Genomic DNA, 16579 nt, shown 5'->3' on the forward strand with positions numbered 1-16579 from the left:
ATGTGATTGTTTCTACTTACTTATAGTACTTGGTTAACTGCACCTTATATTTTAGGTGGAAAATGTATAAAGCACCCATAATTAAACTAATGCCATCACGATTGGCAAGTTGGCCAGAGGAGGCAACAGCTGGGTGTCAGTGGCCATAGGCAAGGACCATACTCTGAGCCTGGGCTGTAGCACTTCCGACCCGATCGCCGAAGCGTACCACCTGCTCAGCCACCCTCCCCAGGCATTAGATTTTTGACCGCTATGGAGAGGAAGACCTGAAGGGAGGTCACCCCAGTGGCTGGAGCTGTGGAGGTGCTAACGGTACCTCTTTTAGCTACACATTCCATGGAGACCCTCATGACATGTTTGATGAGTTCTTCGGTGGCAAGAACCCATTTGATACCTATTTTGGGTAGCGCAATGGGGAAGAAGGCATGGTAATCGATGACCCATTATCTGGCTTTCCAGTGGGTAAGGGTGGCTTCACCAATGTAAACTTTGGATTTTCCCACCCTACTCAAGAGCCCACCAGAGAAAGCAAAATTCCCCAGTCACCCACGACCTTCGGGTCTCCCTTGAAGAGATCTACAGAGGCTGTACTAAGAGGATGGAAATCCCCGACTAGCAACAAGCGGTTGAACCCTGATGGAAAGAGCATTAGAAATGAAGATAAGATTCTGACCATCGAAGTGAAGAGGGGCTGGAAAAAAGGGACCAAAATCACCTTTCCTAAGGAAGGGAACCAGACCTCTAACAACATTCCAGCTGACATCATCTTTGTTTTTTTTTTTTTTTACTTGGAAATCAAATAATTTTATTTGGTACTATTTTTACATTCTGAATTTCCCCTCTTTTCAGTTGATCCTCATCTGTCAGAGAAAGACTCTCTAGAAGGACTTCCCATGCCATTTTTACTGAAAGGTTTTTTTTTTTTTTTTTTATTATCTTGAGTATTTCTTATATACATTTCAAGTGTTATTCCCTTTCCCGGTTTCCGGACAGACATCACCCTCCCCCCTCCCCTTCCTTGTGGGTGTTCCCCTCCCAAACCTCCCCCCATTGCCACCCTCCCCGCATAGTCTAGTTCACTGGGGGTTCAGTCTTAGCAGGACCCAGGGCTTCCCCTTCCACTGGTGCTCTTACTAGGATATGCATTGCTACCTATGGGGACAGAGTCCAGGGTCAGTCCATGTATAGTCTTTAGGTAGTGGCTTAGTCCCTGGAAGCTCTGGTTGCTTGACATTGTTGTACTTTTGGGGTCTCGAGCACCTTCAAGCTCTTCCAGTTCTTTCTCTGATTCCTTCAACGGGGGACCTATTCTCAGTTCAGTAGTTTGCTGCTGGCATTCGCCTCTGTATTTGCTGTATTCTGGCTGTGTCTCTCAGGAGCGATCTACATCCGGCTCCTGTCGGTCTGCACTTCTTTGCTTCATCCATCTTGTCTAATTGGGTGGCTGTATATGTATGGGCCACCTGTGGGGCAGGCTCTGAATGGGTGTTCCTTCCGTCTCTGTTTTAATCTTTGCCTCTCCCTTCCCTGCCAAGGGTATTCTTTTTCCTCATTTAAAGAAGGAGTGAAGCATTCACATTTTGATCATCCGTCTTGAGTTTCGTTTGTTCTAGGGATCTAGGGTAATTCAAGCATTTGGGCTAATAGCCACTTATCAATGAGTGCATACCATGTATGTCTTTCTGTGAGTGGGTTAGCTCATTCAGGATGATATTTTCCAGTTCCAACCATTTGCCTACGAATTTCATAAACTCGTTGTTTTTGATAGCTGAGTAATATTCCATTGTGTAGATGTACCACATTTTCTGTATCCATTCCTCTGTTGAAGGGCATCTGGGTTCTTTCCAGTTTCTGGCTATTATAAATAAGGCTGCGATGAACATAGTGGAGCACGTGTCTCTTTTATATGTTGAGGCATCTTTTGGGTATATGCCCAAGAGAGGTATAGCTGGATCCTCAGGCAGTTCAATGTCCAATTTTCTGAGGAACCTCCAGACTGATTTCCAGAATGGTTGTACCAGTCTGCAATCCCACCAACAATGGAGGAGTGTTCCTCTTTCTCCACATCCTCGCCAGCATCTGCTGTCACCTGAGTTTTTGATCTTAGCCATTCTCACTGGTGTGAGGTGAAATCTCAGGGTTGTTTTGATTTGCATTTCCCTTATGACTAAAGATGTTGAACATTTCTTTAGGTGTTTCTCAGCCATTCGGCATTCCTCAGCTGTGAATTCTTTGTTCAGCTCTGAACCCCATTTTTTAATAGGGTTATTTGTTTCCCTGCGGTCTAACTTCTTGAGTTCTTTGTATATTTTGGATATAAGGCCTCTATCTGTTATAGGATTGTTAAGATCTTTTCCCAATCTGTTGGTTGTCGTTTTGTCCTAACCACAGTGTCCTTTGCCTTACAGAAGCTTTGCAGTTTTATGAGATCCCATTTTTCGATTCTTGATCTTAGAGCATAAGCCATTGGTGTTTTGTTCAGGAAATTTTTTCCAGTGCCCATGTGTTCCAGATGCTTCCCTAGTTTTTCTTCTATTAGTTTGAGTGTGTCTGGTTTGATGTGGAGGTCCTTGATCCACTTGGACTTAAGCTTTGTACAGGGTGATAAGCATGGATCGATCTGCATTCTTCTGCATGTTGCCCTCCAGTTGAACCAGCACCATTTGCTGAAAATGCTATCTTTTTTCCATTGGATGGTTTTGGCTCCTTTGTCAAAAATCAAGTGACCATAGGTGTGTGGGTTCATTTCTGGGTCTTCAATTCTATTCCATTGGTCTATCTGTCTGTCTCTGTACCAATACCATGCAGTTTTTATCACTATTGCTCTGTAATACTGCTTGAGTTCAGGGATAGTGATTCCCCCTGAAGTCCTCTTATTGTTGAGGATAGCTTTAGCTATCCTGGGTTTTTTGTTATTCCAGATGAATTTGCAAATTGTTCTGTCTAACTCTTTGAAGAATTGGATTGGTATTTTGATGGGGATTGCATTAAATCTGTAGATTGCTTTTGGTAAAATGGCCATTTTTACTATATTAATCCTGCCAATCCATGAGCATGGGAGATCTTTCCATCTTCTGAGGTCTTCTTCAATTTCTTTCCTCAGTGTCTTGAAGTTCTTATTGTACAGATCTTTTACTTGCTTGGTTAAAGTCACACCGAGGTACTTTATATTATTTGGGTCTATTATGAAGGGTGTCGTTTCCCTAATTTCTTTCTCGGCTTGTTTCTCTTTTGTATAGAGGAAGGCAACTGATTTATTTGAGTTAATTTTATACCCAGCCACTTTGCTGAAGTTGTTTATCAGCTTTAGTAGTTCTCTGGTGGAACTTTTGGGATCACTTAAATATACTATCATGTCGTCTGCAAATAGTGATATTTTGACCTCTTCTTTTCCGATCTGTATCCCCTTGATCTCCTTTTGTTGTCTGATTGCTCTGGCTAGAACTTCAAGAACTATATTGAATAAGTAGGGAGAGAGTGGGCAGCCTTGTCTAGTCCCTGATTTTAGTGGGATTGCTTCAAGTTTCTCTCCATTTAGTTTAATGTTAGCAACTGGTTTGCTGTATATGGCTTTTACTATGTTTAGGTATGGGCCTTGAATACCTATTCTTTCCAGGACTTTTATCATGAAGGGGTGTTGAATTTTGTCAAATGCTTTCTCAGCATCTAATGAAATGATCATGTGGTTCTGTTCTTTCAGTTTGTTTATATGATGGATCACGTTGATGGTTTTCCTTATATTAAACCATCCCTGCATGCCTGGGATGAAGCCTACTTGATCATGGTGGATGATTGTTTTGATGTGCTCTTGAATTCGGTTTGCCAGAATTTTATTGAGTATTTTTGCGTCGATATTCATAAGGGAAATTGGTCTGAAGTTCTCTTTCTTTGTTGGGTCTTTGTGTGGTTTAGGTATAAGAGTAATTGTGGCTTCATAGAAGGAATTCGGTAGGGCTCCATCTGTTTCAATTTTGTGGAATAGTTTGGATAATATTGGTATAAGGTCTTCTATGAAGGTTTGATAGAATTCTGCACTAAACCCGTCTGGACCTGGGCTCTTTTTGGTTGGGAGACCTTTAATGACTGCTTCTATTTCCTTAGGAGTTATGGGGTTGTTTAACTGGTTTTTCTGTTCCTGATTTAACTTCGATACCTGGTATCTGTCTAGGAAATTGTCCATTTCCTGAAGATATTCAAGTTTTGTTGAATATAGGTTTTTATAGTAAGATCTGATGATTTTTTGAATTTCCTCTGAATCTGTAGTTAGAGTATTGTTCAATTGTAGAGTAGAGCATTGTTCAATTTCCACGTATATGTGGGCATTCTTCCCTTATTGTTATTGAAGACCAGTTTTAGGCCGTGGTGGTCCGATAGCACGCATGGGATTATTTCTATCTTTCTGTATCTGTTGAGGTCCGTTTTTTGACCAATTATATGGTCAATTTTGGAGAAAGTACCATGAGGAGCTGAGAAGAAGGTATATCCTTTTGCTTTAGGATAGAATGTTCTATAAATATCCGTTAAGTCCATTTGGCTCATGACTTCTCTTAGTCTGTCTACATCTCTGTTTAATTTCTGTTTCCATGATCTGTCCATTGATGAGAGTGGGGTGTTGAAATCTCCCACTATTATTGTGTGAGGTGCAATGTGTGTTTTGAGCTTTAGTAAGGTTTCTTTTACATATGTAGGTGCCCTTGTATTTGGGGCATAGATATTTAGGATTGAGAGTTCATCTTGGTGGATTTTTCCTTTGATGAATATGAAGTGTCCTTCCTTATCTTTTTTGATGACTTTTAGTTGAAAATTGATTTTTTTTGATATTAGAATGGCTACTCCAGCTTGCTTCTTCTGACCATTTGCTTGGAAAATTGTTTTCCAGCCTTTCACTCTGAGGTAATGTCTGTCTTTGTCTCTGAGGTGTGTTTCCTGTAGGCAGCAGAATGCAGGGTCCTCGTTGCGTATCCAGTTTGTTAATCTATGTCTTTTTATTGGGGAGTTGAGGCCATTGATATTGAGAGATATTAAGGAATAGTGATTATTGCTTCCCGTTATATTCATATTTGGAAGTGAGGTTATGTTTGTGTGCTTTCATTCTCTTTGTTTTGTTGCCAAGATGATTAGTTTCTTGCTTCTAGGGTATAGCTTGCCTCCTTATGTTGGGCTTTACCCTTTATTATCCTTTGTAGTGCTGGACTTGTAGAAAGATATTGTGTAAATTTGGTTTTGTCATGGAATATCTTGGTTTCTCCATCTATGTTAATTGAGAGTTTTGCAGGATACAGTAACCTGGGGTGGCATTTGTGTTCTCTTAGGGTCTGTATGACATCTGTCCAGGATCTTCTGGCCTTCATAGTTTCTGGCGAAAAGTCTGGTGTGATTCTGATAGGTCTGCCTTTATATGTTACTTGACCTTTTTCCCTTACTGCTTTTAATATTCTTTCTTTATTTTGTGCGTTTGGTGTTTTGACAATTATGTGACGGGAGGTGTTTCTTTTCTGGTCCAATCTATTTGGAGTTCTGTAGGCTTCTTGTATGCCTATGGGTATCTCTTTTTTTAGGTTAGGGAAGTTTTCTTCTATGATTTTGTTGAAGATATTTACTGGTCCTTTGAGCTGGGAGTCTTCACTCTCTTCTATACCTATTATCCTTAGGTTTGATCTTCTCATTGAATCCTGGACTTCCTGTATGTTTTGGACCAGTAGCTTTTTCCGCTTTACATTATCTTTGACAGTTGAGTCAATGATTTCTATGGAATCTTCTGCTCCCGAGATTCTCTCTTCCATCTCTTGAATTCTGTTGGTGAAGCTTGTATCTACAGCTCCTTGTCTTTTCTTTTGATTTTCTATGTCCAGGGTTGTTTCCATGTGTTCTTTCTTGATTGCTTCTATTTCCATTTTTAATTCCTTCAACTGTTTGATTATGTTTTCCTGGAATTCTTTCAGGGATTTTTGCGATTCCTCTCTGTAGGCTTCTACTTGTTCTCTAAGGGAGTTCTTTATGTCTTTCTTGAAGTCCTCCAGCATCATGATCAAATATGATTTTGAAACTAGGTCTTGCTTTTCTGGTGTGTTTGGATATTCCGTGTTTGCTTTGGTGGGAGAATTGGGCTCCGATGATGCCATGTAGTCTTGGTTTCTGTTGCTTGGGTTCCTGTGCTTGCCTCTCGCCATCAGATTATCTCTAGTGTTACTTTGTTCTGCTATTTCTGACAGTGGCTAGACTGTCCTATAACCTGTGTGTCAGGAGTGCTGTAGACCTGTTTTCCTGTTTTCTTTCAGCCAGTTATGGGGACAGAGTGTTCTGCTTTCGGGCGTGTAGTTTTTCCTCTCTACAGGTCTTCAGCTGTTCCTGTGGGCCTGTGTCTTGAGTTCACCAGGTAGGTTTCTTGCAGGGGAAAAGTTGGTCCTACCTGCGGTTCCAAGGCTCAAGTTTGCTCGTTGGGTACTGCCTAAGTCCTCTCCGCTGTGGCAGCAACCGGGAAGATCTGCACCGCTCTTTCCAGGAGCCTCCGTGCACCAGGGTTCCAGATGGCGTTTGGTGTTTTCCTCTGGCGCCTGGATGTGCACAGAGTGCAGTCTCTTCTGGTTTCCCAGGCGTGTCCGCCTCTCTGAAGGTTCAGCTCTCCCTCCCACGGGATTTGGGTGCAGAGAACTGTTTATCCGGTCTGTTTCCTTCAGGTTCCGGCAGTGTCTCAGGCGCAGGGGTCCTGCCGCTCCCGGGCCCTCCCCTACGGGAACCCAGAGGCCTTATACAGTTGCCTCTTGGGCCAGGGATGTGGGCAGGGGTGGGCAGTGTTGGTGGTCTCCTCCGCTCTGCAGCCTCAGGAGTGCCCACTTGATCAGGCGGTGAGGTCTCTCTCCCACGGGGTTTGGGAGCAGAGAGCTGCTGCGGTCCGGGATCCGCCCATCATCTTTGTTTTAAAGGACAATCCACTTAATATCTTCAAGAAAGCTGGTTCTGATGTCATTTATCCAGTCAGGATTAGCCTTCAGAAGGCTCTCTGTGGTTGCAGTTTCAATATCCCTACTCTGGATGGCAGGACCATCCCTGTTGTATAAAAAGGTGTCGTCAGGCCTAGAATGCAGCAGAAAGTTCCTGGAGAAGGCTTCCCTCTCCCCAAAACACCTGAGAAGCACAGAGACTGTGTCATTGAATTTGAAGTGATCTTCCCTGAAAGGATGCCGGTCTCATCCAGAACCATCCTGGAACAGGTTCTTCCCAAGTATACCTCAAGGAATGAGCCAGAGACATTTCCAGAGCTGCAGAATTCCAGACCATTCCACTGCTTGCATACTGCGGGAGGGCCCAGGGAGGGTTTTTGCTTTGCTGAATGTTTTCCACAGAATATATTACAATCTTTCAAAGTAGCACACAGTGGTTTTTTGTCGCGCGCCCAATGTCCCGCCAGCAAGAACGACACGCGGCAACAGGATTCTTCTGGGAGCAAGCCTTTACTGTGTTACAGCTCTTCTTAGTGTTACAGCTCTTCTCAGTGTTACAGCTCTCTTGAACAGGGACTCCGAGCAGCAAAATCGCTCGGCTTATATAGACAACAGTATGCTAATTATCTCTCAGGGATTGGTGGGGCTTGGATCACCCCACTACTTGTCCTCCAGGGATTGGCGGAGAATGAATCACCTCATTAGCATATTAACGGTCAACTGACACCTGGTGCATAAACCGCACATGTGCAGTACCGCTGTTCACCACTAGAGGGAGCCCTAGCAAGGGGACAAGCCTGCACATGCGCAGTAAGTCGTTTATATCCAGACAAGGCTGGATGTCGGTGCCATCTTTGTTTCGCCGCGCCGCTCTCTACAGTTTTTTGAGCAACAGGCAGGCTGTGGGAACAGAAGTCCTCCTGGAATGGACCCACCCTCTGTACCCCAGCTCCTGCCCAAGGGTATGAGGCAGGCCTGCAACTGGACTCTTACCCTCTGCTGTTCTTCCTTTCTGGCTGTCGTGTGACAGTGGCCCACCATCTCAGTTGCCAGGTCCTGTGCATTATTCAGTCTCTACTGTGTGAGAAGTTCTTGTTTTATTCTGTATTTGACCTCCCCAGAAGAGTCCTGTCTTGTCTTGACCATCTCAAATTGAGACCAATTCTGTAGGACTGCTAGGCCAGAATCACAAGCAATACTTGGTTGCAGGACCACAAAGAGAGCCTCCTTCCAGGTTCTGGGGACTGGACAGCCAGGAGATCTCCTGGACCTGTGGCTCTCTTGAAATCAGATAACTGACTTACAGTCACAGTACTTGCTGGTTCAGAGGTAGTCCTTGAGCACACCTGGCACTTCTCAGAGACACAGGTGATTTTTGTGCGTGTGTGTGTGTGTGTGTGTGTGTGTGTGTGTGTGTGTGTGTTTGATGGACTCTGAACTTTCTCAAAAGGATACAATTCTTTTGAATTTTGCACAGCCCTATGTATAATCCCCCTTGCTTCTGATGAAAGCACTGTGGAACATATGTAAATATGTTTTTATAATTCCATTTGAAGATGGTGTGCACTCAGATAAAAGCAGTCCCTGCCAACTACTATCTGTACAGGGTTCTGATGGAATCAGACCTGAGGAGTGAAAGTATCTGTTCTTTGGAGCTAGCCTGGTGCTCACCCAAATCATTCGACGCATTGTAAGTTGCCACTACCAACATAAGATCAAAGTGTGTGACTTGTCATTATGCAGTGTGACAGGATAAAAGACTGATGTTAAACCTCAAAAAAAAAAAAAGAAAAGAAAGAAAGAAAGAAAAGGACTGGAAGTCACTGTATACACGATTAAGTTGATTTTCTATGAATATTAATCTAGGGTGTCTTTATTGTGAATTGGTTGTCCAAAGTTAAGCAAATCTATATAGTCAATGTGGAATATCAAACCATGGAGGCAAAGTCAGTTCTAAGATCATTTTAATTGTCCCATCTCATATTTATACTAAATAAGAAATTAAGGAGCTGGAGATATGTCTCATCATAGCTCTAGTTTAAAAAATATAGTATTGTTGCCGAGGACCTGAGTTCAATTCTTACCACCCAGTCCAGTACAGTTATTGTGTAACTTCAATATTACCTGCATACATGCACACATACCTACACAGAAAGAGAAACAAGCATATAGTAGTTAAAAGTAAAAAGAAGGTAGCAGACCACCTGCTGAAGCCTCTACTACCTCTCTGTCACTACTTCCACTCCTTCTCTTGCAGCCTTATCCCTTCCCTTTGTCTCATCCACCAACACTATAGATACACTTTCCTTAGCAACCCACTGGCCACATGGGCCAGGAAATCAAATTCATATACTAGACCCAGCCTACCTTCTTCATGTTGATCATCTTAGCTCCCTGCCCTTTTAATCCACCCCTATTCATGCACGTCTGCTTCCAATACCTAGAAAAAAAGTTCTACCATGATCCCCATATTTACAACTTGCAGGGACTCAAAAGTATTCTATACCAGGCAGTTAACCACCACTAAGCATTCCTTAGGTCCAGAAAGGGTAATAACAAAAGAAAGACGAGAAAACCTACCGCTTGGTTTTGAAAGAAAAGATCAGATATCAACACCTAACATTACAATCATCCTTGTGGGGAGCGGGTGTGGCGGCAGTCCCAAGATGGAACCCGGGACTGCAGCTAAGTCTCGTGACTAGCACCTGACTTCCTCACACACCTGAAACTAGCCACGTCCATTGTGAGAGCTGCGCAAGCGCACCAAGACGCAAGATCAGGCCACGTGACGTGGACCTATGAACTGAGATTACACAGTCTAGACTGAGGAGGCGGAGTTGAGGGAGGATATAAGGGAGTGTGCTGGGGGCTGGGAGGGAGGGAGAGAAAAGAAAAGTAAGATTTCTGCTTGCATGCTGTAAGGTTCCTGAATAAACTGCTTTGAGAAGAACATCGTGATATCGCTCCTTTCGGCAGGATGGAGACGGAGACAACACATCCCAAATAAGATTTGTTAATTTCAAGCATAAAAATGCAACCAATAACATATGGAACAATAATTTCTCCAAAAGAGTTCAGTAGCCCTACTACTGGGGTAGTACTGACCTTGAGAAATGCAATACAGCTGAAGCATGAGACAAAGACTTCAAAATATCTGAAAAAAATTAGTGGAGTAGAATGAAAAAAATGTTCAAGACAAGAATGTGAAAATAGATTCAGTAAAGAAATCTCATGCTGATATAAACTGGAAATGAACCTAAGAACTCTAATAGGAATCTCAGAAGTAACTGTCACAACAGAATATAAGAAATGGAAGACAGAATCTGTCATTAAAAACTAGAAGAAACCCAGGTGAAAGGCATAGAAAATATTTTTGTGAATCAGAATTTGTTGAAATTCCCTTAAGCTAAAGAAGGAGGTATGTATTAAGACACAGGAAGCATATATAATATCCCAAAGACTGAGCCTTAAAATAAATTCTCCACAGAATATAAAATACATAAAAGTCAGAATAATAAATACATAAAAGAAGGAAATATTAAAAGCTAAAAGAGAAACAGACTAAGCAACACATAAAGGCAGACCGCATAGAATAGCATCTGATTTTTCAATGGGACTGTTAAACACAAGGACCTTGAAAGATTTTTTTGTAGACTCTAAGAAACTACAGGTGGCAGCCAAGGCTACTATATCTAGCAAAAGTCCACCAGAAACCAAATTTAGGCAATATTTATCTACAAATCCATCTCTACAATAGACACTAGAAGAAAGACTTTAACTTAAAGAGGTTAAACACACACAAGGAGGGGGAAAATAAGAAATAACTTCAGACCAGCATTCAACAAATTTCAACAAATTCCGATTCAAAAAATATTTTCTATGCCTTTCATCCAGTTTCTTCTAGTTTTTTTTTCTTTTTTTTTAGAGCTGGAGACCAAACCCAGGGCCTTGTGCTTGCTGGACAAGCGCTCTACCACTGAGCTAAATCCCCAACCCTTCTTCTAGTTCTTAATGACTGAGATTCTGTCTTCAATTTCTTATATTCTGTTAGTGACAGTTACCATTGAGATTCCTATTAGAGTTCTTAAGTTCATTTCCAGTTTATATCAGCATGAGATTTCTTTATTGAATCTATTTCCATATTCTTGTCTTGAACATTTCTTTCATTTTACTCTACTATTCTTTTAGCTATTTTGAAGTCTTTGTCTCATGCCTCAGCTGTATTGCATTTCTCAAGGCCAGTACTACCCCAGTAGTAGGGCTGCTGAATTCTTTTGTAGAAATTATTGTTCTGTTCGTTATTGGCTGCATTTCAGACCATTTTTCAGAGGGGAAAAACAAACCCGTGTAAAAAGCAATACAAATATGCAAATCTCCAAACATTGCTCCATATTAATTCTCAAGATCACTGGACTCAGTTTGCCAATAAAGAGATACAGATTAAGAGATTAGGTATAGGTGGGTGATGATAGTGGCACATCTTTAATGCCATTACTCGTGAGGCAGAGGCAGGTGGATCTCTGTGAGTTTGGGGCCAGCCTGGTTTATGGAATGAGTTCCAAGACAGTCAGGGCTACACAAAGAAACTCTGTCTTGAAATCAAACAATAAGATAAGAAGAGATTGAGTCCAAAACCAATATCTATTCTTCTATGAATCAAAGAAACACACTTTATATAAAGGATAGACATTATCTAAGGGGAAATGAATGGGAAAAAATACTCCAAGCAAATGGACCCAATAAAACAGCTTTGTATATATCTGTTAAATTCATTTGGTTCATACCCTCTATTATTTTCACTGTGTCTCTATTTAGTTACTGTTTCAATGACCTCATTATTGGTGAGAGTGGGGTGTTGAAGTCTCCCAATATTATTGTGTGGGGTTCAATGTGTGTTTTGAGCATTAGTAAAGTTTTTTTATGAATGTGGGTGCCCTTGCACTTGAGGCATATATGTTCAGAATTGAGACTTTCTCTGGGAGGATTTTCCCTTTGATGAATATGAAGTGTATACCAATCAAAATACCAAGATATGGCATAAGGAGAACATTGCTGGTGGGAGGGAAAATGTTTACAGTCACTATGAAAATTAGATAGGCAGTTTCTCAGGAAGCAGGGAATAGACCTACCTCAAGATCCAGTTATATGAGTCTTGGGCATATTCTCAATAAACTCCACACCCCACTACACAGACACTTGCACTAATATATTTATTGCTACCTTATTAATAATAGACAGAAATTGGAAACAGCCAAAATGTCTATCAATAGGTGAATGGAGAAAGTGTTTTAGGTACATTTAAACAATGGACTATTACTCAGCCATTGACAAAACGAAATCATTGAATTCACAGATAAATGGATGAAGTAAAAAAATTATCCTGAGTGAGGTAACCTAGAACCGCCCCTAAATAAAACACTAAATATGGTATATATTTATTTATATATGTGTAAAAGTAACTTTTATTCCCCATGTGTAATTGTCATCCTAGAGGCTCACTGATAAATAAGCTCACCCTTTGTAGTTATTTCTGAACTATGACTTGCTGGTTCAACTTACTCAAAGCTTTATCTCAAAAGTTTGAGATAAAAAAGTTTATCTCAAAACTCCTGTCTAACTGGACTGGTTCAAACTGGCTTCTCTCAGCTTCTCACTGAATTGCTTTGCTTGAAAACAAAACAAACAAAAAAAGTCCCTCTGACTTTCTTGAACTAAACTGCACTGTACTGACTCCACAAGCTGAACTGAACAGAAATAAGTGGAACTACATTTACTCAACTGAACTCAACTGATTCTACTGAGCTTCACTGTACTGCACTCAGCTGAACTCCACTTCATTGCCTGAACTCAACTGAACTGCACTCACTGAACTGCTCTCCCCTCCTTACTCTGCAATGCTCTTAAGTAGCCTCTCTTTCTTATCTGTTCTTGGGAAAGTTGGGCATATTCTATCTCTGACTTATTCTGCCAAATTTTTTTATTCTTTTTCAGCACTTTAATTAGATGTCACTGTTTGAGCATGTGTGTATTCCAGCCAAATGATTAAATGTGTATACTCCAGCCAGAGCAGCCATGTTGCTTGATTAGAATTCCATTACATCTTGTTTCTTTTGGTTTAAGCTAAAAATCATATACAGTTTAACTATTACAACATATATGGATATAACCTTAGAATAATCACATCACACTGAGGCTAAGTATAGGTTAAGGTATTTGTGGGGAGAATTTAATCATCCTAGAAAAGAAAAATAGAGTAGATAATTATAGATACATGGGCAGGACTGTAATAGGAGAATTACATGGAAAAGGAGAGAAAAGAAGGTTGTGAAGTATGGAATTCAAGAAGTACAACTAACTAAAAGCTGTTTTCAGGATCATATAGAAATCATATATATATGATTTATATTTATATGATGATGATTATATGTATGTATGTATGTATATATATATATATATATATATATATATAAAATCATGCAATAACAAAATGCTAAAGACAGGCCCAGTTAGACAACTCTTATCCCCACATGATAGCCTTAATTCTAAAAATGGGTTTCATTTAACTGAATTGTTGATCAAAGGTTCATCATTGGAACTCTCGGTTAACCCAGGCTATTGCCAAACCTATCTATTGATCTTCTGAATGTGAGACCCTGTTGCTTAAGACAACACCTACACAAGTCACAAAATATGAAGAAGTCAAGCTGGTGTCAAACTAGAACCTTCACCCCTACTCGTGAGTGTTCACCATACTGGTAGGCACTCTGCATGCTATCAAACAAGAAAGGTAAACAGCAATCCTGATACAAACCTGTTGATCTACAATGGTGAGCTGCATGTAAAATGTGCTAATGGACTAGAGGAATGAAGCTTTGGTGTGACCAAGAAAAATCTGGTTGGATTTAGGGTCCACTGTAAGACGAAATCCATCTCCTACACTGCTTGGGTGGTAAAGATCCTGAGACCAGTTAGGCCAGCAACCTGAGCAAAAGATAAATATTACTGTTCTGATAAAATTATGTAGCAACAAACTGGATTCCAGTTCACTGTCTGCTATATTTATATGTCAGTGTCTTGCTTTGCCATCATCAGAGATGCTTCCTTCTGTAAAAGACAGATATAAATACAGAGACTCACAGCCAGACAATGTATAGAGTGAGAAACCTTGAAATGCTTGGTCCTAAGTTTAATGCCACTCTATTTTTGGCTTAGTGAACTCTGTGAAAGAAGTAGAGAGGATAAGTGCCTGAGGAGATGAAGGACCATAAGGAAATAAGGTCTTCTAGACACAATAGGATTGATGCAAGAGTGAACTCACAGAGATTATGATTGTATGTACAGAGCCTGCACAGGCCTATGACAGGCCAAATACAAGAAGGAAAATGCACACAAGCCCCTATTCCTAACCCAGAAGACATCTTCAGTTGATAAAACCATTTGTAAATGAGAAGAGTCACTCTCCTTCCATTTCTCTTTAGAAAAGAGTAAGCCTCCAAACGACAACAACCAACCACAACAAAATAAGATACAATAAGACAAGAAAAAAGCCCACATATCAAGGCTGGACAACACAACCCAACAGAAGGAAAAGAGTTCCAAGAGCAGATAAAAGAGTCAAAGACACACTTGCTTCTTGTGGTAGGAGTCCCACAAAACACCAAACTAACAGTTACAGCATATACACAGAGGATCTAGTGCAAATCTTTACAGGCCTTATGCTTGTATTTTCAGTCTCCATGAACAGATATGATCCCTGCATAACTGATTCAAGCAGTCATGTTCTCCTGGCATCCTCCATCTCCTCTGACTCCTTCAATCTCCCCTCCCTGTCTTCATGAGGCTCCCTAAGCTCTAAGGGGAGGAACCCATTGGAGACCACAAATTTAGATTCTCTGCATAATAGTTGACTCTTACTCCCTACAGCTGCTTGTATCTGCTGCCTGAGGAAGCCTTTCTGATGAGGTCTGGACAAGGTACTGATCTATAACTATAGCAGAATATCATTAGAATTCATTTCTTTTTTCTTTTCTTTTTTTGTTTTTCTCCCGTTTCTCTTTTGTTTGGTTGGTGTTTTGTTTTTGATTTGTTTTGACCAGTCATGTTTGATTCTGCCCTAGGTCTATAGGTTTTCCAGTTTCCATATTCTGGTCATACAGGGAATTTGGGGCATGGAATCCCTTCTCAAGGTGTGAATCTCAAGTTAACATTCATTGATCACTCCCAGAAGTTGTGTGCCACTATTGTCTCACCATAGCTTGCAAGAAAGAGATATTGTAGGTCAAACGTTGTGTGGCTGAGTTGTTGTCCTGGTTTCTTTGTCAGTAGCCTGACCCTCTGTCCTAACATCAACTTGGGTTGTTTAGGGATCTCTACGGGAACCCTCTCAGCAACAATTCAAATGAACGCAACTCAGTCCCATCACTGAAAGCCCTGCCTGGCTGGAAAAAATGTCCAGTTCGAATTCTATATCCTCCGTTACTAGGATTTCTCATTAGAGTGTTCATCATAGAGTCCCGGAGGTTTCTGCTACACTAGATTTCCATACTGCACCCTGAGGCTCACCAATTCCAGCACTCTCGTCCTACATTTTTCCCATCTTTCACCTGATACCTCCTACTCCTATCCATATTCACCTCCAGTCCACCCATAAAATCTACTGTATTCCCCATTTCTTGGGAGATCTATATTACTCACCCTCACTCCCTAGAGTCCTTCTCTTTACCTAACCTCTCTGGGCTTGTGCTTTGTAGCATGATTATCATTTAGTTAACAGCTAGTATCCACCTGTAAGTGAATACATATCATCATATTTCTTCTTCTGAGTCTGGGTTACTTCACTGAGCATAATTTTTTCTAATTGTGTTCATTTGCCTGCAAATTCCATGATACAATTTTTTTTAACACGTGAGAAATACTCTGCTGTATAAAGGTATTATGTTTTCTTTATCCTATTCTCACTTGAGGGACAGCTAATTTGTTTCCAGTTAGTTTCTGGCTACTATGAATAAAGTTTCAATGAACATAGTTGAGCAAATGTCCTTGTGGTAGGATGGAGCATCCTTTGGTTATATGGCCAAAAATAGTATAGCTAAGTATTGAGGGAGATTGATTCCTAATTTTCTAAGGAACTGCCATTGTGCTTTCCAAAGTGTTTGTACGTCTGTACTTCCATCAGCAATGGAGGAAATTTCCCCTTATTTCACAGCCTTGCCAGCATGAGCTGTAAGTTTCTGTTACTGATCTTGGCCTTTCAAACAGGTAGGAATTGAATTAGTTTGCTTTGAGTTTTTCAAGAATGTATCATTATGAGACCTTAGATATTTGAGAGTGTGTCAAGTTTTAAACAGACTGAATATTTTAAAGAGACTGAGCGTTCAAAGAGCTTGGATTTTTAAAGGTTATGGGGTTTTTACAAGTTGGAATGTAATATTATATTGCTATATTGACACTAATATGAAATATTAAGGATAAACCAGAAAGAAAAGACTATGCTTTATTAATGTATTGGTGCACCAAGTTAGTAAAGGGTCAGTTTTCCTAGTTAGATTTTTCTTTTTGTCAACTTGACATAAGATAGAGGCACCTGAAAAGATGAAGTTTTAATTAAGGGAAATAGGTCCATTGGCAAATCTCTCAGA

General features: G+C 40.7%; 1 pseudogene; it reads left to right on the forward strand.

Annotated features, from left to right (window-relative positions):
• The first annotated feature begins 353 nt into the window (after positions 1–353).
• LOC108351096 (dnaJ homolog subfamily B member 1 pseudogene) lies at positions 354–7475 on the forward strand (annotated as a pseudogene).
• Positions 7476–16579: the final 9104 nt, after the last annotated feature.

This window comes from Rattus norvegicus, chromosome 5 (genome assembly GCF_021556685.1).
Source record: "Rattus norvegicus strain SHRSP/BbbUtx chromosome 5, alternate assembly SHRSP_T2T, whole genome shotgun sequence".
Lineage (NCBI taxonomy): Eukaryota > Metazoa > Chordata > Mammalia > Rodentia > Muridae > Rattus > Rattus norvegicus.